The following is a 27,052-nucleotide window of genomic DNA, read 5'->3' as shown; positions in this document are numbered from 1 at the left end:
ATGTAGCCTGCATACTTCGCTCCTGCAAGCGTAGATATACGCGTGTTGGATCGGTGCATAGCTGAAAACAGCGGTAGTAGTGGTGTCGGTTGGTATTGGCTCGAAAGTCGACCAGTTGTATCGTCTACATGGGTATGACGTACTGTATTCGCCGCGTCACTTTGGCACGCTGTGCAGAAAATGAGTTGGTGGCTTCATAAACTAGTACAAAGAAACACTGACCGCTTAAGATTTACTGGTTCATTGGGGCAAGTTCCCTTAGGATAACTGTAAGACACAGGGTTGACGTGACCTCTCGCGACGCACAAAGAATGGACAAAGAATGCCTTCGAAAGAATTTGTTGTGTGCAGAGAAACCAGCGCACGCATTTGCTTGTTACATTTTAAGATGTATGTACGATACAATGGTTGACGGAACTCTGCATGCCCGTATACTTCATTCTCTTTCGAAGTCGCGTAGCTTTAGCAACGGTGCATGCTTTTATTTATTTTTTTTTTCTTGGGGGGGGGGGGGTACCGGAAGTACGATAAAGAAGTTTCGTAATGTATGAAGCGCATTCATTTCCTCTTTGGAGTATACAGAGAACGCTCGCTACATGCACCGGAGCTGTATACAACCTTGTTCGTTGTTGCGGTCATTAGACAAAAGAAAAAACAAAACAAAAAGGCGGCGCGAGATGCAGACCGGCCGGCGCACTCGTGTAGCTGGGCATAAAGACGGAGCATGCGCAAAGCCCCTTTAGTTGCGGCGAAAATTACTTTAGCCTTGCGGCTGTGTATGCGGCGAAGTTACTTGGCTGCAACGTTGAGATGAACCGATATCACCTAGTATACGTATATGTTTGAGAGTTTCCTTGTGAACACCGCCCGTTGTCCCGCAAGAAGTAAAATAGCGATGGAAACCAGGTAGCAGTGCCGTAGCATCGCATATGTGTGCCGAGATATGCTTATAATGCGTAAGCATGGTTTCACATCAAGTATAATGAAGTTAAAGCTTTCTCGCTATTACGTTTTAATACAGTATATGCGTTATGTTTCGCGTGCTTAAATTAACGTTTAGACACATTTAACTCAGCATAGCATATGGTACGTGTCGGGCTTTACAGGGTTAACGTAATGCTCCGGCACGATATATGGAAACATATCTTCTTGCGTTCATATCATCAGCTTGGTGAAGTCGAATACCATCTGTGTAGACACAAGTGTATTTGGAACATGACCAGTTTATATATAGCTAATTAACCTACTGATTTCATATGGAACCATCATACGCTCAAAAGTGAACTACATGACATAGCAATGAAATAATGCATTCCATTAGGCGCCGCAGGCAATTTGAATAAATCAACTAAAAACAGTTTTTTTAAATATAATATAGCAATTAGTTCTAATGAAAGAACTGAATACGGGAATGTGTTTTTGGACAAGACAGTCGATAATTGTGACGTTCAGTCTTTTCTTTATTTTCGCGTTTTTTTCTACATCCACGAATTCATACAAACTCGCTCAGCTGTCGTTCGTAACTTTCATTATTAATCGCGTACATCGCACATGCTGACCCGAAAGTTGCGGGTTCGATCTCGGCCGTGGCGCGGTCGCATATCGATGGAGGCGGAATACTAGAGGCCCGTGTACCGCGTGATGTCAGTGCACGTTAAGGAACCCCATGTTATCGAAATTATCCAGAGACCTCTACTACGGCGTGTCTCATACCCTGAGTCACTTCCGGGAGGTTAAACCCCATAAACCAAACCATGATGGTACATGGAACCGAAAAAAAAAGAAAAAAAAAACACAAGAAAGGAGAACCAGACAGGTGCTGTCTGGTTCTTCTTGCTTGCGTATAACTATCATGCACTGTACTCAATTTTTTATGAATAATACTCTCATTGATTGATTGATTGATTGATTGATTGATTGATTGATTGATTGATTTATTGATTGATTGATTATGTTTCTTGTGTTTTTTGCGCTTCTAAGTACCATTATGGAGCCTTACAAACTCGCTCAAGTATCTGTTCTAAACCAAACCAACCTATTACTCGTGTATACAACTGCATTTCTCCGGCGCACGGCGGTGCTTCGCTTTCTTCGCCCTCTCTCCCCTGCGCGCACGCGTGCGCGGCGTGCCGGACGTGCGGCTCGCGTAGCCTTGTTTCAATAATCCGAAACGTCCGTGCGTGAGGCACGCGCCGGCCCCAACAACCCGTCAGCCTTCCAGGGCGACTCGTCCTCTCCGCGTTCTCGAAGTCTTCCCGGGTCTTGTGCTGCCGCCATGCTTTATTTTGTCCATTAATCTACTCCCCTGTCTAGCTGCCACAGTCCTGTACACAATAGGCGGCACAGAGCGGCGCATGATGGAGTGTGCCGGCCTCGGTGTGGTTATTATTTGCGTGCAGCGCGTCTATCGCTGTCGCTATCGGGCGCGCGAGGACAGATATATGCAGAGGTCTGAATTCGTACGGGTCTTTGCTTCATGGGTGTTAAGAATTCACGTTGCTGGGACTTCCAGAACTCGGAAAAGTGCCATGTCTTTCCTGTAGTGGAGAACGGTTTGATAGCAAGCAGAACATGATTTGCACATGATGTTATGATTACCAGTGCCGTCATTTACATCCACTGGTGGATGTTGACCTGCTGTATGGTCTGGTTTTAAGAAAAACGCGTGATAGCAATTGTAACAGCGATTACCGCGGAAGCATGATTTGGAGTGTCGTTTTCTGTTGCGTAATTGCTAATACACGCAAGGATTTTGCTGAAGCTGTCGCTTGTCCTATTTACACAACGGTGTTGAACTTGAAACTACGTGGTTTTTAATTTGAATGGGAACCGACCTCAGATTGTCTTTGATTAGTCTTGTACTTAGAATCACGCGACTTGAATTTGGTGGCTTCACTGCACAGCAGTGCTGTCACACGGCGGAGCATCAGAGGTTTTAGGTTTTCTGTGTTAATCGTAGTGGAGCCCAGTGTTGTTGGCGGGCTCATTGTAAGCAACCAGCTTTGGCTGTCACAAACTGGCCTGGCGTCACTTTACGGGTGCGACGTTACTTGCAGCGCGAAGGCTACCTCACTGTTTTGACGTGCGCCTTTATAGCGTATTTATCCGGTATTGCGCCCCTTGCGTATCGCATTGCATGTCTGTCACTGCTTAAAGCTGCCCGCAGTCTTTACGGTACCGCATATACCTATACAAATGGAGCCATGCACCAAGACGCGTCGTTTTTTCTTTCGGAAATGCGTTGGTTCCGGGTTCGCATCCCGGACCGGCATGAATTTTTTGTTGAACCAATAAGCCTTCTTCCTGAGAAATCTGTGTAGATTTTTTTTTCGTAGCTCCGTGGTACAGGCGATTACTATCTTTTTTTCTCTTACATGAACGTTGCTCCGCCTTCCTCAGGACTTAGCCTTTTCGCAGTGCGCGGTTGTTTGCGCAGCAGCGCCTTCCATAGACGCGTGTGGGCGAACGCGTTCCTCGCGAACTGCGCGACAGAAAAACCTTGGCAGAGCGTGCAATGTGCGTGGCGGGCTTCTTCTTCTTCACGCTCGGCGCTGCGTTACGTAAAGCGCATTTTATAGCCGGAACAAGCGGAGAGTCTTAATGTTTTCTTCGTCTTCTTCTTGCGCAGCGTCTCCGGAACCGCTCTGCGTCTCACTCGCGCTTGAAGGCTTGCGTGGGAGAGCCTGAAGGCGAGGCTGTGGGAATCGCGTTGGCGCAGGAAGAAGCGCCGTGCGGAGATGCGAAGATGACTTCAGACCATTTCTTTTTCGCTTATTGAGAGGACTAGCGGGGGGTACGCCTTGCGAGAAGGTCGGAGTCTTGACCTCGTGGTTGACACGTCCGTAAACAAGACCCGAAGTTTGACCCCCTTTAAACTCTTGACGTAATGTGTACATAGTGTGTGTGTTCTTAACATAATAAAGACGTCGATGCGAAAGAGACGGATGACTTCGTAGTGTTGTGCTTAGCCAGATCGCACGGGCATTTGCGTGGACGATTCAATATAAATATCCAGCTCTTACGAGGCGTGGGTTTTGGTGCTAATTATTGCGTAAAGTGCTGCGTAGCGATAAATGACCTGTATACCGATGCGGCATTTGTAGCAGCGACTGTCTGGAGTTGTAAAACAACAATTAACGGTAGCAGCATTTAACGATGAAATAATTACGCATTAAGTCGCTGTTGTTAGTCAGCATTCTGTACCTTCTTAGTGAATTTCTGTAGCAGCTATTGATTTGATTAGATACATAATTATTTTTCATTTTTGTAACGATGCTCGCAGTGATACCGAGATTCTGCGTTCGCGTTATGCTTGACTCTGTGGTAATGCTGCCTTGCTGTTTAACGCTACCACTGTTTGCGCGCACAGGCGCTGTTCAAAGCTTTCGTTCACTACTAATATTTGTTGGGGTTTTACGTCCTGAAACCACCACATGATTATGAGGGACGCCGTAGTGGAGGGTTCCAGAAAGTTTGACCATCTGGTGCTCTTTAACGTGCACCTAAATCTAAGTATATGGGCCTCTAGCATTTCGCCTCCGTTGAAATGCGACTGCCACGGCCGGGATTCGATTCCGCGACCTTTGAAAGCTTTTGTTCAACATAACAGGGAAAACGCGCGAGGCCCGAAGACCTGCTCGCCAGGACAGCGCTTTTACATTTTTGACTTTCGAGAGTTCATTACGGAAGCGTTTCTTTTGTTATCTTTCTTTCTTTTTTTTTTTAGAGCGTTGTTCGGCTTGCTGCCAGACAACAAATAGGCTTAGTCTCTCGCACAAAGGTGCGGAAGCAAGTGTAGAGCACGCCGCAGGACGTCCATTACTCGAAAAGAGCGTACGAAGCAAGCAAGCAAGCACAGTGGTTGTGGCTGTGAGAAGAGACGTCGAACAGAGGGTGGCTGTACGCATGCAACTTGACGAGAACCGTTAGGGTCGCTGCATGTTGCCTGCGACGAAAAGCGGCGAGCTGCGCGCGCTTTGCCTATTCGTCTGCAACGTCACTTCCGGTCAAGCCCATCGTGGCTCGCAGGCGAAGGTTGCGACGAGTTCGCGTGGTGCTCCGCGTTGTTTTGTCCCATTGCATAAAAAGGCGTTGCTGCAGCTACGCGAAAAGGAACGTCCGCTGTTCTCTCTCGGCTCTCGGCGCTCGTTTCCGCGTGGCTTTCGAGCGCTACGCGTCCTCTGGCCTTTTCACTGTTCTTTTCTTTATTTTTCCTTTCTGTATTTCTTTCTTTATTTCTACTGCTTCCGGTTTCTGCCCTTCGGAGATGAGGTATTCCCCGTGCATGGTGCCGGAAACGACTTCTTGTGCCGACTCTGTGTGCGTTGCGCTAATCCTATACACGACTGGTTTGTCAGAAGCGTAACCACAACACTCTGCTTGTATAGCTCTGTCGGAAGTGGTTTTTAATTGCACTAGCTGGGGGAATGCGTGCGAGGTTTTACGCAATGACCGGCTGAATCGATCCACATAAAGTATACATCATTCAGTGTAACAGCGTAACGTAACAATAACTGTCAACCGCGTATACCGAGTGAATTACTGCGCGCTTGTCGTAGAAACGTGCACTATACGTACACAGCTCCACCGTCACTGCACCTCAGTATTCTGCAGCAGTGGACTTTTACGTTCCATACGTACGTGATTGAACCAAAGTCCCTCTTGTAAATGAAGCTGTAGGTTGATATGGTAGGACTTTACCTATACGCGCCGATTGACATATGACAGTCAATCTGGTCAATTTTTTGTGGCCTGGTGGCTCTTGGCGTCTTTCTGTATGTCGTTTTCGTATCTGATCAAAGCTGAAACATGTTAAGAATGCACAACGATTCCCCTTATACTCTTCTTCCATTCGCTCCATACGTGATGGATTGACATGCAAAGATCGAGTCATATCCCTTAACTGATTGAATTAGATGAAACACATATTCCGCATGCGCTCGATGCTTCAGTGACCCGTGACCTTTCTCAGTCCCACAGCGCTGAGCTAGATTTCTTATCTTTGACCGCATCTCATTCCGGGTCGCGAAAGTGAGTTATCTTCGCGATTTCGCTTCGCAGCGGGAAGGGAACCCGATTACACTGATCCGTGCTTTCCTCTCAGTACTGCTGCGTCGTTGTGTACACAGGATTGTCTTGATCCCTTGTTGGCTAAATAACTGCGGGAGACGCTTATCCGTTTTACATCTCCTTAATCCGGTTGTTTCGCGTTCAGTCGCACATAATCCCCTCGACCCTTTCCTTCCGTCGGTCCAGAGACCTCGATCTGGCCTGACCAACGTGATCGGTCACACAACCCAGACGCTTTGACAAATCTTTTAAAAAAAAACTAGGAAAATGAAAACCGGTGGTTAATCAGTGCGGAATTCGGTCGATTTATTTGTAATCGTGGTTTTTATGGGGTTCAACATCTCAAAGCGACTCTCAGGTTACGGGAGACGCCGTAGTGGAGGGCACCGGATAATTTCTACCACCTGGGTTCATTAAAGTACGCTGATGTCACGCAATACACGGGCCTATAGCACTTCGCCTCCATCAAAATGCCATATAACGCAAATACCAGGGGTGCAACAGCTGCGCCAATTGCGCCATTTTGATACAATTTCGTATTTCTGCGCCGAGCTGCGCCAAAACCGCGATATTGGTTGAAATTGCGCCACGCTGCGCCAAAAGGTAACCGCAAATTTTTTTTTCAGTTGCGCTAGATTTAGCGAGGAACGAAGCCCGCATTGGCGACCTACAGTTGGGAGGGGCACCTTCCCACAATCCAATCGGATCCATTGGTGCTTGACTCAAACAAGACGCTAATATGTTCGGGCCTGTTTGCTGGTGGGCCGGTTGGCCTAAATGAAGTTTTTACTGCTGCTTCATACGCTGCTGTACTGGGTCATTCAACATGAGCAAAGATGAGCGCCCATTTAATGTGGAAGCACTGCGTAAAGAAAATTAACTGACAAATGGGCCGTTTGACACATGCTGCAAATCTCAGTGGGGATGTCCTTATTTCTTGGTGGAGTCCAGTTGAACGCTGCCTTTGTTCAACTAGCAGTGCTCGCGTGCACGAATTCGCGGATTGTATATACAGTCTTATTAAATGTACTGACAATTAAATTGTTGTTTAGAGAAGTGCTACACACGAAAACCCTGACCGTCTTAGCCGAACGAGTTCGTCAAGGTATACTTGCTGCCCCCCAACTCGCGGTTCCGACCTTTCTCGCTTCGGGTGAAATGTATTCCAGCTGATTCTGACCAATCGACCCGGTGGTTTGCGGTGTACCAACTCTTTGTTATCTCTTAAGTACCACTGTCATCTCTCTTCTCTGATTACACATTACCACCGCGTACTTAAAGTTGCTCGGCTGTTTTGTATTGACCCTACAAGAATATGCCGGAAATGTCTGATGACCGTAATCTACGCACTTGTGCGAGCCGTCAAAACAGCTTCTTAAAGGGCGTTCTGGAACGCCCTTAATTGTCACTATCGTAAGAGAGGGAACTGTCTTGCCTCTACGTGACATGTTCTTACGATTATCGCCGTCCAGTAAGATTCAGTTAGACGGTGCTTTATCTCACTCTAAGCCTACGCCTTTTATCGGCAACGAAAATGTGACGTCTGGGCATGGCCGGCACGCCCCGGGACTACGCCCTCTTATTTTCCTCGCCCTAACAAACAAAAAACAAACGAAATAAACTGGGGCTCGCGCGGAATAAAGGACTTGGGTTACCCGCAAGCCAATCGCCTTCACGCCGCGCTGGCTTTCCGGGAATAATTAGACCGCAAGAACAGAGCGCGCTTTGTTCTTCGGTTGCCCCCTTTGTGTGATCGCTCTGTCCTTCGACCCACTTGGATTGCGTCTGATTGTGCTCACGCAGCTCTTGAGAGATCCTTTTCTTTCGGATTTCTTTTGCTGTGTTTCTATATACGTAACGTGACATTGTCTCTCCTAATCTACCTTTCTTTTTTCTCCTTTTTTGTCTGTTGCCTTGGTACCGCCAAGCGCTTAACCTCCGAGCAAGCCGCTTAGACAGCTTTCAGGGGTCGTTCAATTGTTACTCGGTCGTATACCGTATATAGAAGGACGTTGTGTGTGTGTCACTGGCAGTGTTGATCTCTCGCGGAGCACGATGTCGCGTGTTGGAATCCCTGTCGTGGCTAGTGCACTTTTTTTTTATTGCGTTAGTTTGCCCTACGGCATCAATACACATGGGCGAATGTCAAATGTATGAAAACTAGTTCACTCGGGTTTAGGTTCATGCACGTTATAAAATAAACCGGGTGTTCAGTATTAATCCATCGCAGCCCAGTGACGCAGTCGTCAATCAATCAATCAATCAATCAATCAATCAATCAATCAATCAATCAATCAATCAATCAATCAATCAATCAATCAATCAATCAATCAATCAATCAATCAATCAATCAATCAATCAATCAATCAATCAAACGTTCACTTCTCTTTAACAATCGTTAATTACTTTCACACCGCACCTATTCGATTATCATTGCTTCGTTCAAGGAGCGCTCGCTCCGTACTTCTTCTGAGTCTTTCTGGTCGCATTCGCTATTGTCATTTCATTCTGGTCTAAGCACGTTAGCGGGTTGTTTGGTTTGCAAGAATGATCACCTTATGCAACGCGGCTACACAAATGCATTTCTCGTCTTCTTTCTACATCTTTGTCTAGTGGCGCTGCTCACTGTAACATATACTACATAAAGTTTCACTATATAGAGTTAATATTTCATTATGAAAAACAATGGCAGGAAGGGGAAGATGGCTCAGGAGTTACGGCTATAGGTGGCGTGAGCCGCCGCCCCATCAAAAGGGTGCAGCCCATTCATCCCTCCGTCCATCCATTCATCCATCCACACGTTATAGATGTTCCGGCGTGTACATGTACTCTCTGACTTGGGACTCTTGAGTGTAAATGATTTGTACCTAACGCACGTTATCACGAATGTGAAATAAACTGAACCTGACTAATGTGCGTGCAAGGTACGTATATAGTTGGTCGTGTCTTTATCTCTTGCCTCCTTCGAGGCCAGGGTGAAGTCGCACGGGCACATTGTTGTCTGAGGTGACTCGAATCAAGTCACGAGAGTGTGTGGTTTACCGGACACGACGTGCGCAACCTTGGCGGACGGCTCCTCCCGTCTTTGGCGTGACAGGCCTGCTCGCTATAGTATGGTTCGTACGGCACGTTATTTCTCACTGTGCCCTACACAAAGCATGCACAGCCCACCCTTCGAGGTCGGCCTGTCCGCAATTAACCTAGAAATGTCGCTGCCGGTAATGGCGCACCGGTTTCTTTATATGCCTCCCTATGTCTCCCTCTCTCCGTCTCCGCTCTCGCAGTCAGAAGCCATTCGGTTTTTCGTCGGCCTGATATTACGCATTGATAAGAGAGATGACCTACTCAAAGCCTGAATGTGCAGTTCAAAGCGCATGCTTTATTGACTACGTATCCACCTTGTGGATGAAATAATGTTTAAGTACAAACAGCGCAAGAAAACAAACACTGGGACCATAGGCGTGCGCACAAGAGGGGGGGGGGGGCAGGGGGGCGGCCACCCCCCCCCCCCATACCTAAGAGGTGGGGCGCAAAATCTGCCCCGTACATTAACCCTTCTGGTCACCTAAAAAAAAGGGGGGGGGGGCGCAAAGTCTGCCCCATACATTGACTTGGAAGGGGGGGGTGGGGGCGCTGCGATGAACCTGTGCCCCCCCCCCCCTGATGGGGAACCCTGCGCACGCCTATGACCGCGACTAGAGACGAAATAGAAGACACTTCTACTTGCTCTGCTCTTGTGTATACCTGTGTTTATTGCGCTGTTTTTTTTTTTTTTCCTCGAGAATGTATCCATACCAACACGCCCGACTTTCAATCTTTCAATCTCGTTCCAGACTAAGTGCACGGCTGTCAAAGAAGGGGACGCCACCCATATGCGTGCGCAGGGTTCCCCTTCAGGGAGGGGGGGTTACCGCGGCGGCGCCCCCCCCCCCTAATAAATTAATGTATGGGGCAGACCTTGCCCCCCCCCCCCTTCCGTGCCTACGCCTATGGCGGCACCTGGAAAACGTCTTGATGAAACTTAGGCGGGCGGCGCGCAGGCGGGAGAGTAGGTAATGTTATATGGAAGGATCAGAACCTATGCCCTCTGGACGTGGGTGTAGAGGCTTTTTAAGCGGGAGGAATGCGCCGGTATCGGTACAGCGAAGAAACTGCAGATAACGAAACAAGCGTATACTCGCCGCTGCCTCTGGTAGCGTGGAATCGTGGTGTATGTACGTTGAACCCTGTTTTGACGAAACCGCGTTGTATCTTTATAGGTTGATGACGAGAGAATGCAAGGTCTGGGAGTTTGTTTGGATCGATACTTTGCCGCATAAATGCACGGCCGGAGGTTACCTAATCGCAGACGCCTTTTGTGCATGTGTGTTCCCACGTGCGCTGAACGTTGGACGAATGTTGTGAGCTCTACACATTATCTCGAGCCAGGCTTATTCTGAAGCGAATTGCTCGCGCTGGGGTATAAGGAGGGTGGTTGCCTACGAGTGAAAAACGCCTTTGAAGAGTAAACGAAAGCTTCAAACGAAAAGAAAAGGTGTTCACCGAACACTCGCTTCATCATTACACAAAAGTCCGTGCTGTTTTTACTATGAAGGTTTTAACTTAAAGGGTTCCTAAACCACTCTAAGTTTAAAGACGAGAGAGTGGTCCCTTTCTCGCCTTCGCTACCCTTCCTACAGGAGCTATCTCGTCCTCGCCACTTGTCTCTTCATAAAACACGTGAACAATGTCACCACTAAGCGTTCAGCCTATAAGATTTCGCGCTTTTCGGTTACACGCTGTTATCTCCGCTTGCGCATTCGAAAACTCACAAAACGAAGTGGAATCAGTGATCGCGCATGATAGTCATGCGAGACAAGGCAGAACGGGCGTGCGACTGAGTCAATTCACAACTGATACCCTTCGTATATGGACCAATGGGAGCGCTTATTTCCTCATGACGTCACGTGAACAGACTTCTGGCGTCACGAATTGTGCCGAAAAGACGGCAAACGCCTGGAGAGAATAACGCGGTCGTTATTTGTATTTCTAGACGCTCTTTAGAGGCCCTTAAAATGGCTTCTTTGGTGAAGCTAGCGCTCACTATGTGCGCGCCAATGCAGCATAATATGTGAGCATCAGTCTTACGCGACATAGGGGTTCTCAGTAATAGCCCTTTGTTTTCGCAGTGTCGTGCCGTACGTGAGAGTCCCGCATTTTCCCGCTCTTACATGTAGTCCGGTCCTTGCGCTCGCGAAGACAAACGTATGCTCCTCTCGGTGTTTTGTACGCAGTCTTCGCTAACCACGTGTCATCACGCAGGTGTAATCGCATCGCCCTTACGTGGCTGACAATACAGACTGGGAAGTTTTAGAGGCTTCTCGACCACGTAATAAGAGCGCAAGAAAGCGCAGTTAAACGCGCGCTTTACTTGCACGCAATTCAGCCAGTGTCCTGCCGCTCGCGTGGTTTATTTGTCCGAGACAAATTATCTTCCACCATCGCGCACGCGCATTGTTTCGCTCGTCGCTAAGTTTGCCGCGTACAATTCCCGTGACCGTGATTTGGAACGCTGATAAGCGCAGGGGACTCCAGCTTAAGGCTAAATGTCACGTCACATATATCTTCATTGCGCGAAGGGCAGCAACCTTGAGCGTTGCGTTCTAACAATGCCGGTGAACAATTCGGTGCGGCGCGACACGATTAATATGCATGAGGCGACACAAACGTGTACTGTTTGCGCGTGCTCGCGGCACTTATGTACACCTTGTTCGGACCTTTAAGAACGTCCACGTTTCGGTCGATACAAAGTGGAGTGGCCTTCGCGCACCGCCTGTATGCTGGCTCGCGGGTTTCTGCTGAACTCTGATGATCGCGAGTTTTGAGTTGTGACTCTAGGATAGCGTAAGCTTTTGCGGAAGCTGGTGCATTCTTTTTGAAGCCCTCTTATAAACTCAGACAAAAACGTCATTAATAATACTTGTTGGCGGTTCCAAAACCACGATATGGTTACGCGAGATGCCGCAGTGGAGGGCTCCGGAAATTTCGACGAGCTGGGGTTCTTGCACCTATGTATAACGTGCACCTATGTATAAGTACACGGGCCTTTCGCCTCCGTCGAAATGCGGCCGCCGCGATCGGGATACGAACCCACGACCTTCGGGTCAGCAATCGAGACCAACTTGGCAGGTTAAATATTACAATATAGAAGTCGAAGGTCGCAGGTGTGTCCCTGACAGTCCGAAGGTCGCAGGTTCGGCCCCTGCCGGCGCCAAGTTGTCTTTTCGTCCACTTTACTTTCTTCACATCTATATCACAAGTATTACAATACACTTAAAACAGTACAATTGACGTCCCGTACACCTTCCTTGGCTTCATTATCTGCTGGTTTTCATTAAGGTTGTGTACAACAAAGAAACGAGCCTTCGAAAATTCCCTTCCTTCATACAATATTGGAGTGACTCATAAGAATGCGTCTCTGGCAAACATTGATATGCGGTCAAATAAATCCATGTAAGATAAAACAAGGCACGCTGACACTGATGTCACATTTACGATTTACATTGGTGCTCTAGCATCCCTCCTCCGTCGCAGTCGGAACTTACGCGCCATTACGCTTATGTTTATGCACGTAAACGACTGACCTTATCAGGCGCAAGTAAGGGTGATCCGGCGGGAGGTTCATCCCGGAAGCAAAGCCGACTGAATACGGAAACGGGCGCAGATTGGTTCCGGCCCTGTTCTCCTGATACTGAGTGAGGCGTACCCGTATACTCCGACCACCGCGTCCGCGGTGGTGGTTGATAGGCATGAAGACGTTTCTACGCCTGCTCTTTCCCTTAATAATAGCCCTTGTCATTCTTAACGTAACCCACTTGACGCGAAAATGGAAAACAAGAACGGCAGTGTGGTTTGAGAAGCGCGGTAATTGCACTGCCGGCCGGGGAAGTTAGCGCATTGCTTTTGAAGCGGGTAATAGTTTTTTTTTTTTCGTTTGCTAGACTACTTTAAGCACCACACAGACGCACCTGTGTGTACGTGTAGAAGGGAAGGACCCGCATCGTTTATTTATTTACTAAAATAATAGCACTGTTAACAAGTCAAGACAATACGAGGGGATAGGTAACGATTCCATATATATAGAAAGTTAATAGCGTTTAGTATTGAAATGTCCAGAGGTAACTGTGTCGCTGCAATTGCTCTGTTGCTGCGATCATTATCAATAGTACGCTGATTTACCTGCAGTACAAGAGTTCTGTAGACGTCCTCGTGACTACGTCACTGTGTCGGTGGTGCTTTATCTTCCTACTTTCAGAAGGAGTAACCCCTGCCCCCTGGTGTTCTTATTTTTTTTAAACGCGCCAAGTTCCTGTTCGTATGAATTGCGAAGAATTAGGTTGCTCTTATCATATCGCAATATTTTGTTCAGTACGAATAATGGAATGATGAATACGTTTTTCCTTGGCACAAGGCCCAAGTGCGAGTGTGATACGATTAATTTGGAAAGTCGCGAAGTCGTTTGAAGAGAGAGACACGAAGTTTGGGCAAAACTATCCGTCGTTGCGACGGTAATTTTTGAAGTAAATACTATGTAATTGCATTTTGAAGAAATGCTATGAATTGTAATTGCACTGTGAAGGATGTAATTGTGAGGATGTAACTGTGAAAGATGCAATTGCACTGTGAAGAAATACTACGAATTGCACTGTATAATTGCACTGTGAAATACTATAAAGGAATACCGGCTATGGTAAGCTTTGCCGTGGGCAGCATCGGCGGTGAAGATGCTATATTTTAAAGCGCAAACAGGTGCTGTTGAAAAAAGCGTTTGTTGACTGTATTGCTGTTATCACGAAATTTATTTTTATCGAACAGTGCTGGCGGCAGACAACACGAGAACGTTTCTTGCACGTCCCAGCGCCGTAAGTCGTGGCCGTATTGTTCCCAGTCTAGTACGCGCGAACTGTAGTGAAAACGGCCGGTCTGTGAAGCAGCTCTTGCTTTTTCTAATTATAGCTGTATCAGTATAACTGACGCATTGCAAGCTATATACTTCGCGACGACCAATCTGCGCTGACCCTAAACCCGAGAACCGGCTTGGATGCATACTCGGTTAGGCTGGGTTAGGTCGCGTGGAAACTGGGTCGGTACAGAAAAAGGTTAAGGCCAGGTTGGTCTGCAGCAATTACATTTTGCGAAGCCTATGTCTCCCCCCGAGGAGGAGGTCTCGGGGGCACCGCACAGTCGACGACCCAGATCGCACGACGCAACTCAGAAAGAAAGAGAAAGAGAGAGAGAGATGAAGAAAAAAGACATACTGCTGCTGCTGACAACACGGCGAAATAATTTGGCAATCAACAAAACAAACACGCGTACTACACTCATTTTCATCCTCCCGCAAAGGGCTGAGTCGGAAGCGACTGCACACACGAAAGGGAGGAGAGCGTCTGCATGCCATCGTCTCACTCGGTAAAAGCGTGCAGCGCTGTACAAGCCGGGAGGCGTGCCGGGAAGGTGGGTTGAGCGAGTGAAGGGTAATTAGCGGTTTCTAACCGCATCTCTCCGTAAACGGGACGAAAAAAACTAAGATCAAACTATGTGAATAATCTAGGCTCCCAATCCACGTGATGTCAACATCGCAAAGAATCTACGTGTACGCGAACGACGCCTCGACTACGTGCATTGGGGCATTGTGTTTTTGTCCGAAGCGGACGACGAGACGGCGGATACGATCGCTGCAAAGCAGGCCGGTTGACAGGCACAGCCTTTCAACACTCGTAGTGCTGCACAGTTTTAGGTGACCGCTTTGTAACGGAGAGAGTGAACCAGAAGATGCGTGGGCCGTTTGATGTTTGTGTACGCTAACGACGCCTCAGTTTCTGCGAGATCTCACAATTTATAAATATCATGCCGCTGAGGAAACCTTGATACTGGAGAAAGAATACTGTGTACTGTAACTGTCTCATGTAGTGCATGGTCATGATAGTATTTTTCTACAGAAGGCGTTATCCTAAGAGCACGCGTGTGTGTCTGAATAATTAATAATTAATTAATTGACCGATTGAGTGAGTGAGTTCATCGCGTGCCTGCCGCCAACTTGACAGGTATACACATAGCAAATAAATCCAACAGATAATTAGGCCAGGGAAAGCAGGCCATTGATTGTTGCCTTTTACTGTAGTGTAGTAATAATGACGTAAATTGAAATGAATTAAAGTGGTCGAAAAATCAGCCTTTCCTGTAGTGCGGGTCCGAACCCACAACCAGCGAATTACGCGTCAGATGCTCTACCAATTGAGCTACGACGGAAGGCGCTTCCCCGTCTACTTTGCTGGGTATTTCTGTATGTGTAATCCCTGGGAATGTTAGCCAGCGCCACTCGTAGCCAAGGCTGCGAGTGCAGAACACTTTCTTTGCCAGGGGGCGTCACGTGGCACGTGATCTATATAAAGAAAACACATAGAAAGCGCAAATGGGAAAAGTCGACGCGATGCGGGGTGGACGGAACAAATTAAACATTAAAACCTCGCGACCGCCGGTGACGGTCACGTAGATAGGCTGTCTGCGGCACTGGTATAGTTCTTTTTTTTTGTTTCTTTATTTTTCACTTTCCCTTTTTTTCTTCGCGTCATTGGCGCCGTTGGCCGCGTCGCCCGTTTCTCATTTCCCGCGGGCGCGTCCCCGTGCAGCAGACGTCGGAGCGCCGTGGTCGTGCCAAATCTTACGCAGGGTTATATGCTCACGGTAGTAGTACACATGCGTGCTTGAATTCGAGTGAGCTTTACACTGCGTCACTATTTCTTCCGTTCTTTTGTTCTGTTGTGTGCTTACAACGAGTGTGAATGCTCAGAACGTTGTGCAGCTTTGAAAACGCTCTCCTGTTGATCCGTCGATACCTCCTAAAACAGCAGCTGTAGACCAGCGTAGTGCAAACTGATAGTTTCCTCTCTTGTGCGCGGTCGTGGCTTGCATCGTCGTCCTATATAGAGCCTTGTGAAAGGTGCCCCGCCATACTTTTTGAGCATGTTTAGAAAACGCTGCCAATCAGTAGGCGAGGCTCCTGAGAATACGGGAGCCAAATATTATAGCGCAGCACGCGGCCTGGAATTTACAATTAATTCACAAAGTAGCTAGAAATCGTTCCCTCTTCTCTCGTCAAATGATGCCATATACCCAATTTTGCGGCCATTGGCTGATTTCCGCATCGTGAGCTGCATAGTTCCTGTCGCAGCCGCGGGAGGCCGCCACGTACTAGCGCTCTCGCTCGCGATCGCATTGGAAGTAAGCCGCGCGTTCGAAGAAAAAAAAGAAAAAAAAATGCTCAAGGTGATGACGCGCGCGTGACGTAACTTCTTTCCCCGTGCCATCCCTCCCTGCTTATCTTCCAGTCCGCTCGTCGGGACGAGAGAAAGCGATTACAGCGTGCGAGGAATCTCTAACTCCGCTCGTGCTTGACGGATTCTAAAACTTTTTTTGCAGCGGTCGATTCGTGAGGAAATAAACTCCTTTAATAAAGCCATTCGATGGTTACTTGTAAAAGTGTTGCAGGGCCCCTTTAAGGGCTGTATCGGTGAGCGAATGTGTACACCAACAAAGACGTGGGGACAGCCTGCCGTGTGCGTCTTGTGGTTCCTGTGAAACGCGTTTGAGCCCATTATATTATAGTTTAATTCGAAGGTTGTGGGTTCGGATTCCATCGACGAAAAGGGTGCTTTTTCGCCCACTTCAATTCCTTCCAATTTAGGCCACAATCTGTGCAATAATGCTGAAAAAAAAACAATTAATGTCTTCTATGCTTTCCTTGGATTAATTGTCTGTTGGTTTGATTGGTTGCGTCTAACACAGAAAACGAGCCCTTCGAACAATTGCCCTTCTTTCGCAGAGTGCATTAGAGTTATTCTGTCAGAGGGGCTAGAGGGCAGGCAAGCGTCGTGCCCATTTCGGCAGCAGTCGTCAGCCTACTCCTTCCCTATTTCCTACTTGTCCTTTGTACAGTTTCATATCTAATAATAATAATAATAATAATAATAATAATAATAATAATAATAATAACAATAATAATAATAATAATAATAATAATAATAATAATAATAATAATAATAATAATAATAATAATGAGAGCAGAGTTGACATTAAGCGAAAAAAAATGGACCTGGGCTGGCCACGTAATGCTTAGGGCAGACAACTGGCCGGCAGTAAGAGCCACAGAATGGTTACCAAGGGATGGGAAACGCAGTCGAGGAAGGCTAGAAAGTTGCACGGAGTGACGAAATTAAGAAGTTCGCAGGGATAAAATGGAATCAGCTCGCACAGGATAGGGTAAACTGAAGAGCATTGGGAGAGAACTCCTTCCTGCAGTGGACTAAATCATGCTGATGATGGTGACAAGTTAACCAACATCGTGATATTTGTCACCTGTCATTCACATCCCCGGCGACGCAGGAGATTACGACTCCGTTTGGTATGAACACTTTTGCTTTGGTGTGCAAGTATAAGCTAAGATATAGACGCCGTGTACAGAAATGCAGGCGTGCATTATCGCGCACGCGCAATTGTGAGCCAGTGCGCGGTCGCACACGCCGGAATCGCGACCGGTCAGAAGCGGTTCCTCGGCTCCGGCGCCGTTCCGTGTCCGTCCGCCTGCTTGCTTGCTTATACTTATTTGCATGCCTTCCTGTACCCTCTTTTTACTGGGTCGACGGCGAAAGCTTGCGGGGTAGCCCTTCCAGAGCGTGTTCCGTTCCTGCTTTGACGCCGCGACGGCTATTACTTAATGTCGTCGTTTCGGCGTGCCTAAGGCGGACGTAATAAACGGAAGCGGTGTTTTCGCACAGACCGGTATTGGTCGCCGTACGGGACACACACGGGTGGTGCGTTGTTCGGGCACTACGCGCGGTGTCAGCGCGTGGTAAGGCACGGAGGGCCGGGGCGCTCGACTTCGGTCGTATTGCTCGTTCGTTGCGTGCCTTATATAGGTCGATGGCGTGAGAATACCCGTGGAGCTGTGCGCTTTGTTGCATAGAGAACACTCTCTGACAGTAAACACGCACCGTGCGTGCGTGCTCGCGTAGTATGTACTGGTTTGCATTTACTGTACGGGTTGAAAGAAACCCGTGTAACCTGAAACCTGCACTCCAAGAAAGGAATTGTTGTTTTGTGATGCCTACACCGCCACGGTGGTGTTGTGGTTGCGGCGCTCGGCTGCTGAGCCGAAGGTCGCGGGACCGAATCTCGGCCGCGGCGGCCGCATTTCGGTGGGGGCGAAATGCTAGAGGACTGTGTACCGGAGCCCTCCGCTACCTCGCAGGTCTTATTATTATTAATATTATTTTTGACAGGCAGGTGTGGTACGCGAGCCGTCGCGCATACTCTGTGGCCTTGAAGTTGTAGCTGCAGCGCACTGTCCATGCGAGAGTACATGCGATGCGTTTCGGTTGACAAAGTAGAGTAGCGCCAAGTTTTATGCAGTGTTTATTCTTGGAAAGCGAGGAGGGAAGGGAGTCGTGTGATATTTGCATTACAGTCTGCTGAATGCATTTGCGATTCATTGCAGTTCAGATTAACAATGTCCATTACTAAAGCAACGTGTAGCGAAGACGTAGAAAGTCAAGACGTATTATTAATCAGCATATCCGAGACATAGCCGCAGAGCCCCTGAAATACTTCCTGGTTTGAATTAACTATCGAGGAAAAAGAGCTGATTAATTGGGACACAAATAAAGAAAACACGTGTTTTTGCGGAAGTGTCACCGTGATACACTTGCTTGATCGAGTTGAAATAGAGACTCTTGCAGTGATAAGCCTACCTTCACTGAGATATTGCGCTGCGCGTGGCGACCCGTAGGTAAAAAATAAGAACAAAAGAAGTTTGGAGGCGTATCAAAATATAGCGTGAGTGTATTCATTTGTGCATGCGTGAAGGGGCAACGACTGTTTTTACAAGGTCTTCCTTGTGAAAGGTTCTTGGCGTACAGGTGAAAAATGGGACCGCACTGATAAAGAGACAAAGGAGAAATTGGAACAGAACGATACGCGGTCGCCTAGCGACCTAGTTGACAAGCAGCGACGCCCTGTTTAAAACATGCAAGTGTCCTATAGTGCCTATCGCTATTGCCACACAATTTGATCCATGCATAAGTGAACGAAATCACGAAATGAAATTCTTCCTGTTGTTGATGACTGCAGTACATGCTGGCGCAGTGTGTTGCCTATACATTCTTTGATAATTTGTAGAGAGCCGTTCCATTGTTTAGGCAGGTTGTCGCAACGCTTGCTGTAGCCCTCGGGTGTTGTCTTCAGTTCCTCCGTTTTCTGCCTAATATCGTTCGCTTATCAAGCAGTTTGTTGTTGCGAACGAAGCAGCGACCGACAAACGACTCGGGCATCTTGAGCTAATGCATCGAATCAATCCGATCACTAATGACTTGAAATAATTTGTAACTGTGTTGCCGAACTCTAATGGTATTCGAAGTAGCGTTGATTAGTCGGTTTCAAGAAATTTCGTATTCACTGGGCGCGTGTTTCGTCGAGCGATTACTGGACAACAGTGACAATAGAGCTAAAAAAAGAAATGGTCACAGGCGAACAACCCTAAACAACGCACTGGTGACAATGTGGTCATGCGATATTTTGTATCGGACATTTGGTAAGACGTAGTGTAACGGATGTCTCGATAGAATATAGTTCTGGATTATGGCGTCGTATGTGACAAAACCATGTTTGATATTCCTCAGCGCGCCGTAAGGTGTGACTGCGAATTAATGTTTAGCCAACTGGGGATGTTTAACGCGCACCTATATTTAAGTACACTTGAGTTTCTGCATTTCGTTTTCACCGAAGTGCGGACGCCGTCGCCGGGAATCGAACCCACGTCTTCGGGCTTAGCAGCGCAATGTCATATCTCTTTAGTATACTGCGGCGGGTAGTGCCGCTATTTTAAACGGCTCCTGTAAACTCCCGTTAAGATGCGTGGCTCGGTAATTTGAATGAGAGAGGGGGAGAGTACGCGAAGGAAGGAGGAATAACTGCTTTCGCGTGTGGCGCGCGGCAGCGCGCACTTTCGACTTTCCGTTTCATCCATTTCGCTGTCGGACACGCATGCATTGCGGGCAAATCCGGTCGGCCTTGCGCAACGCACACCAGCGGGGAGCCACCGGAGGGGACCTAACGGGGCTCGTATCTCAGCATCACGCCGCCGCCGGCTCTTTTCGAAGAATCGAGCTCCGGAATAGGAGCGTTTTCCAAGGCGCCTTCCGTCTCTGTCTCGAACAAGGTTCCACGCGTGCTTTCTTAAGAAAGCCCGGCGCCGGCGCTATTAGAATAAACTCTGCTGTCGTACGAACGTCAGCAAAGCAAGAAATATTGAAATAAAAAAAAATTACGCAGTCGCACTCAATGTGAAAGCTGTAGGAAGCGTGGAGCAGTGATTCGCCTGCTCTTCAGTGGCGCTGGCTTTCCATGCGCGCAGCTTCATCGGCATCCATGGCGAGAAAGGAAACCTTCATTTGTGATGCAGTGGCGCCTTCTCCCATCCTCCTTTCCCTCCTCCTCACTCTCACTTCACTTTCCCACCCCCTTCCTATGCTATAATATATCTGGCTGTGCTATACATGGTTTTGCCTGCGTGACGCCATACATGGCTATGCTAAGCTTTACCCTCTCCCCTCCTCCTCTTCCTCACCCTAAATTCTCTTTCCCGCCCCCTTGCCATATATACTATACTATACATGGCTTTGCCTGCGTGACGCCAAGCGACGTCATGAGATGACAGCAGATGACATGAGACGACAGCCCGGGCCTCTGAAGGGCTCCGAACCTAAAATATATTGTATAGGGCAACTAAAGGTCTATTGTTGAGGTCTAGGTAGGCTGCAGGTAGCAATGAAGCCGTAGCTTGTGTATGCGCGCTGTCTATAGTGGCGGTTGGAGAATCTGGAACGTTAAACCGAGACCTGAATTCGCGATTTGTGAGCCGAAAGAAAATACACAAATGTAAGAAACCCTGCTGACGAGGTGTGCGGCTTGCACTTTGCAACCGCCCCTTTCTCGGTGGTATTTCGACGGGGCGGTTCCCCGCTGCGCGAAAAACACTGACGCCGGCCGCGCCACGGGGCGTCCTGCGTCGTTGACGTTCCAGCTCCGCCAGCGGTGCTGCAGTATAACGTTAGGATCGTGCAGCGATGCCGAAGGTACAAGAGCAGGCATATAGCGCTGCTGACGACAGCTATAATCGCGACAGCGTACTTATAACAATGCAGTGTATACTTTGCTGCTGCTTCTCAGCCTCAAATGTATACGCGAAGATACGAAGAGACAGAGAATAAGCAGCTGATAGCGCGTGATGTCGCCAGCCTTCCCTGCAGAGCAGACGGAACCGTCCCATCCTGCAACGCGCGAAGCAGTCCGAACGATTTCACAATGGCGAATTGACAAAAAGAATGGCCGATAGGGGTAGGATACGGTGGTTAACATTGATTATTAGCCCCACCGTGTTTTCAAGTATATCGAGGTTTCGAGGTTGACAAAGCAGCAGTCGATAATAATAATAATTGTAGGAGTTTTAACGTCACAAAATCACGATATGATAATGAGAGACGCCGTAGTGGAGGGCTCCGGAAATGTTCACGTCTGGTGTTCTTTAAACGTGCACCTCTTTCTAAGTACACGGGCCTCTAGCATTCCGCCTCCATGGAAATGCGGCCGTCGATACTGGGATTCGATCCCGCGACCTCCGGCTCAGCAGTCGAGCACCATAACCACTATACAACTGTACCGGGTCCAGTGCACGCTTTTATCGCGGTGCAACACGGTGTCTTATATCGACCTCCTGCAGAGCCGTACGCGTTTCTTACACGACGTGCTCTTAAAGGCCTGGCTAGATACCTCTCTCTCCTTAATGAAGTTATCTATAAACTGCGATGCCAGGCCTCTGCGGGCGCTCCATTGTTCGGCCGAACAGGACCTGCGTGCCTTGCTCTGCTTTTGGCGGCCACGAAGTGAGTCGCCGCGGCGTGGCGAAGGGCGTCGGCCGGGGCCGCCAGCTGCGCTAAAAAGCGCGCGAGCCGCGACAGTTGCAGGGTTCATTGATTGGCCGAACCTGTCGCGAGCCTATACACGTGGCACGTTCGTTTTGCTGTATTACGTGCTTTGCTTATTTATCATATTATTCCGGTTACGCCGGAGTGAGGGAGGAAAAGAATTTGTGGAACGTGGACCGCGGCGTTGCTCGGGCCCACTTTTTCATCGGGGGACACCCAGCGCTGTTAGCCTCGAGAAAGTGGGAGGTCTGCGACGTTTAAAAGCGAGTGCACTGCCTGCCGGCCACGCTGCCAAGGATATATCTCTCGCGCATAGCTGGCCCATATTGCTTGCCGCTGGTCTGCGTGGCGGGTGGCATAGTGTACTAATTCGTTATTTGTGGGTTGCTTGTCTACGTACTGGGACGTCCGCGATGGCAGTTGTCCTGTAAAACAGGATGGAAGCGCCAGGACAGTAGAATGCTCTTTTACACAACTCTTAGCGCTACATTGCCACAACGTTGCATGGAACTTCTGCGCCGAAGCTGAAGCATATATACAAGGAGTATCCCGCCGTCTGTCTACCCAATCCATGTGGGTTTACCGATATACAGTTTCTATATGCTATATATATAGCGCTAAAGCGACGTGCATATTTATAGACTAGGAGTAGCCCACCGTCTGTCTATGTACGGCGTGGGTAGGACATCGATAGGCAGACGGTGGGCTACTCCTTAGTGTTATATCAGACCAACTAGCCCACGAGTATGTACCCTTACTACATATCGACCCCAGTTAAGCACCGTATACGTATGGGCAGGGCGGATCAGCTAAATTGGGAGCGTGTTTTGCACCTGGTAAACTATACATAAATAAAGGTGTCTTCACTCTTATTTGCTGCACATGTGACTCTCCCATGTATAACTCTCTTTAGGAGAGTTTTGGGACGCACGACTCTTCAAAAGAGAGTTAGTGTGCCTCTCTAAAGAGAATTATACGTAGGAGAGTCACATGTATAGCAAAAAGAATAAGCGGCCATCTTTCTTTTCTTAGGGTGACATGGATATCATTGGTCCCCGTATCGTTTGTGTGACGTTCCGAACGTCCACTTTTAAGCGTGCCAGCCAGTCCAATTGGTACGGGACCTCTTAGTGCGTCTAATTCGTTCATGAATGCGTACGAAACATGGATCATGTGCAGAAAAAAAAAACGACGAATTGCCGCGATACCGCGCAGTCCGAAAGAAAGAACCAGATGGACAGGAGTAGAGCGCAGGTATGATGACAGCAGAAGAGTGGACATCAGAAGTCACTGATGTTACCAACAGGTGTCAACGGATATACTAAATGCGCATTCTTTCGTTTAGGCTGTTTTCGCAGTGTTCGTGTTCCTAATACGTTTGTTGCCGACTGAATACATTTGCAAGTGAACATAATATATTAAGGATGTGGCAGAACAAAGCTAAAAGAGGGATACCATTAGGAGTACGTTACTGCGCAGGATGCCGTGCACTATCAATTCAGAAATTTCACAAATAAAGGATGGCGGTCTTTCGTGCGGTTGAGTTTCGGCTACTCAGCGTCCGTTCGGGTTGCTGATGGCGTTACTAAGCGATTGAGAAGTCTCATCGAAATATGAAAGAAAGAAAACAAGGATTATTCCAAATCCCCGATGACCTCGCGAACTCTCTGTAATGACACGTATCGTGCATCGTTCGCTGAGAACCTTCGTCCCAAGCACGCTTCTTCCGATATACAACGAGACGCACGTGTTCCATCCAACTCTCGGCCTTCCCAAAGCAATATGCGAACAAGCTTTTATAAGGTCGCCGCTGAAGTTTCTTTTTCTAATGGACCGATCGACCCGATCGGAAGATCTGCGACTCCCGTATGGCCATTAGGATGTGGCTTACTGTCGGAGGTCGCGTGTCCGTGGTCCTCTATAGGACCAGGAAGACGCGCGACGGTCATTCGGTCCTTCAAGGTCCCGGTAATAGTGCGTTTGTAACGATGACTCGATAGCGCCGCGTTGTGGAAGTGGTGTCGCGCGCGCGCTAACGGTCCCCGCGATAGATCATCGTGGCGACGTGTGCACTTCGAATGGACGCGATGCGATCACTTCCGCTTGTTCTCAGCACTAGGTTTATCGTAGCGGATGAGACCATGTAACCTTCCCCGTTTGTTGTGCTCACTCCAAGGTCGGCCTGTAACGATGTTTACATATCGCGCACGCTCTGAAATATTTTCGAAAATGTTTCTTTTCCCCCACAAAAGTTCAGTTTCACGCGCCGTGGTGGCTGAGTGGATGTGGCGTTCTGCTTCCGAACGCGAGGTCAAGGGTTCGTTTCCTGGTCGTGCGGCCGGAATGCACAGACGCCTGTGCGCTTAGTTATAGTTGCGCGGTAATCAACATCGTATATTGCAATAAATTAATCTGTGGCTTTCCTCAACGGCACCCTTTGTGGTCGCTGCGTTCGTTTCAGACGTTTGATCATACAGTAATAATATCTGTTGTTTTACGAGCAAAAACCACGATATGATTATGATGTACGCCGTAATGGAGGGCTGCGGAAACTTCGACCAGCTGGTGTTCTCTAACGTGAGCCTAAATCTAAGTACACGGGCCTCTAGCATTTTCGCCTCCATAGAAACGCGCGACTTTCGAAACCCGCGACTTCGGGCGTTCGATCATGCAGTTCTTTAGTCCATTTTGATTGTTATACGTGTCTATCCTGTATAAACAGAATAGATCAAGGGATGCAAACACGGTTTTACGACTTGATTGCGTTTGGTCAAGGTTCGGAGTTGTTCAGTTTGTGGTGACACGGACTGCGTCATTCATTGCATCATATATCTCGTACATAACTGGACAACGGTGCCACGTGCGCCGCACTGTGAACAGGGAACCTGTACAGGTTCCGAAACGTCAAGAACTGTCCCTTTTTTGACTTCGTCAGTGACCGTAATTTTCGTTAAGTGCAGACTGCTAAAACGTATGAGGTGCTTAGGCGATACAGTTGTCGGCTACGCATGCCGGGCTAACCTCCCCGCCTGCTGCAGCATCACCACCACCATCATCTCAGAGATGATTCGTCGGACAATAATGGGAAGCGGTATCTAGACACTGCGTATATTTCGTTACGTCGAATCTTCAGTGCTAATGGAAGGCACGACACATCCGTGAAAGTTTCGATATTCAGCTTGGCAACAGATGAGGATCGTACGGATTTGATGTACGTGTCAAACGCTATCGGGAACGATTTATGAACGCGGTTCGGGCAAAATCTCCCTGCCGCATCCCATTGCGGGTATATGTAAGATCATATCTATTGCCGTAGCATGTGCGGCTGAACGACATAACTGAAAGCCTTTTAGATTGAATCACTGTTGGATGCTGTTTTGGCGGTCATTTTATAAGAGAAAAAAAAAATATTGCCCCGTGCTAGATTATAACGCAATACGTGTTTCTTTTGCAAAAAGAGATACATAGTAGCTCATATTTGAGAATAAAAAGAGAGAGAGAGAGAGAGAAAGCGTTAACGGGAAATCGTGTATTGCTCTGTTATGTATTTAGGGACAGCTTAATAAAAATAGCACGATGTCTCGTGTAAATTATGAAAGCATTGGGCACAAAAAAAATAAATAAAAAAGAAACGCTCTCGGGCGTAGCGCGAACAACAGCTTAAACATGTTGACTCACACTCTGGCTCGGTGCTTAACGTACTACAGTAATAATACCTGGGGTTTTACGTGCCACGATACGATTATGAGGCATGCCATAGTGGAGGGCTCCAGACATCTCGGTCATCTACCGTTCTTTAACATGCCCTGACATCGCACAGTACGCGGGCCTCTAGCATTTCGCATGCGTAGAAGAGCGACCGCCGCGGCCGAGATCGAGCCCGCGACTTTCGAGTCAGCAGCCAAGCACCGTAACGACTGCACCACCGTGGCGAACGACGGGAACAACGCATGACCGAACGACAGCTCTAAGACACGTTAAATACGACTTGGCGTGCAAACACGGACACAATGGAGAAGTCAAAACACCACAAACCACTCCTCTCTTGTGTCCGTGTTTGCACGCCCAGTCGTTTTTAACATGAATACCTACCAACTAGCTCAGCTCTCTGTTATTTTAAACTCTAAAGTAACTTAATCGAAGATAACTGCAACTGCAAGTACTCACCGGAGCCGTAGCCGGAGCACACAATCTCCTGCAGATCCGGACGGAACTCGCCGCAGATGGAGAAAACGGGTAAGACTCCCGTTAAAAAGCGAGTCGGAGAGCAAGAATCTCGCCGAAACGTCCGCGCCGAGAGTGATATCGGAGCGGTCTCAGTGCAAACCCTCCGGCTGCTTTTCCTAGGGGGCGCGCGCTCGTGCGATGCGGAGGACAAGCCGACACACGTCTCTTGACGGTCTCCTGTCCAAGTGGGTCAGAGCTGGCGGCGCGCGTCCGCTAAACTGGCTCCGCCGACGCTGCAAACGAACCGCCACGCGCCAGAAGTGAGCGGGGCGAGCGGTAACTTCTCTTCTCCCGACGTCGGTCCCTTTCTTTCGATCAGGCCCTAGCCGGTTTTGCTTCGCTCTCCGTTAGCTGGATGGCCCCTTCTCGAGACCTGCAGTGGTGGGTGGCAGAAGGTGGGGAGGCCGGTTGCAGCGCGAGTTTTGTCGTATAGCCTGTGTCGCCTTTTCTTCTTCTCACCTTCGACTCCTTGTTCTTTTTCTCTCTTTCCCCCTTCAAGCACCGGCGGAGTGGTCCAGCTGCAACGAAGAAGGTTCGAGTGTGATACACCCGGTTAAAACTGGCGTTGATCTGTACACGTACTAGAGCTTGACGTGTAACCCTTGTTTCGCGGTTCTACTTCACTCTTCCGAAGGACCGGTGGAGTGCTTTACCTTTGCAAGGACCCAAGAAGTTGCGGCCGACCCGTGGGCCGATAGCGGCGTCGTCCTGTACCTAATCAGGGCGACAAACAAGTGTCG

The 27,052-nt window shown here is 48.4% G+C and overlaps 1 protein-coding gene across 1 annotated transcript in view; it reads right to left on the bottom strand.

The window, feature by feature from the left end:
- LOC119406981 (uncharacterized) overlaps positions 1 to 26,593 on the bottom strand; it is a 50,370-nt gene extending 23,777 nt beyond the window's left edge. Inside the window, exon 1 of the mRNA XM_037673800.2 lies at positions 26,253 to 26,593. The gene's annotated coding sequence lies outside the window, so the exon portion shown is untranslated. The remainder of the gene's footprint in view (positions 1 to 26,252) is intronic.
- Between the last annotated feature and the right edge of the window lie 459 nt (positions 26,594 to 27,052).

Source organism: Rhipicephalus sanguineus, chromosome 10 (assembly GCF_013339695.2).
Source record: "Rhipicephalus sanguineus isolate Rsan-2018 chromosome 10, BIME_Rsan_1.4, whole genome shotgun sequence".
Taxonomy (NCBI): Eukaryota; Metazoa; Arthropoda; class Arachnida; order Ixodida; family Ixodidae; genus Rhipicephalus; species Rhipicephalus sanguineus.
The sequence above is the reverse complement of the archived record's forward strand: the minus strand, read 5'-3'. Positions and strand labels throughout refer to the sequence as shown.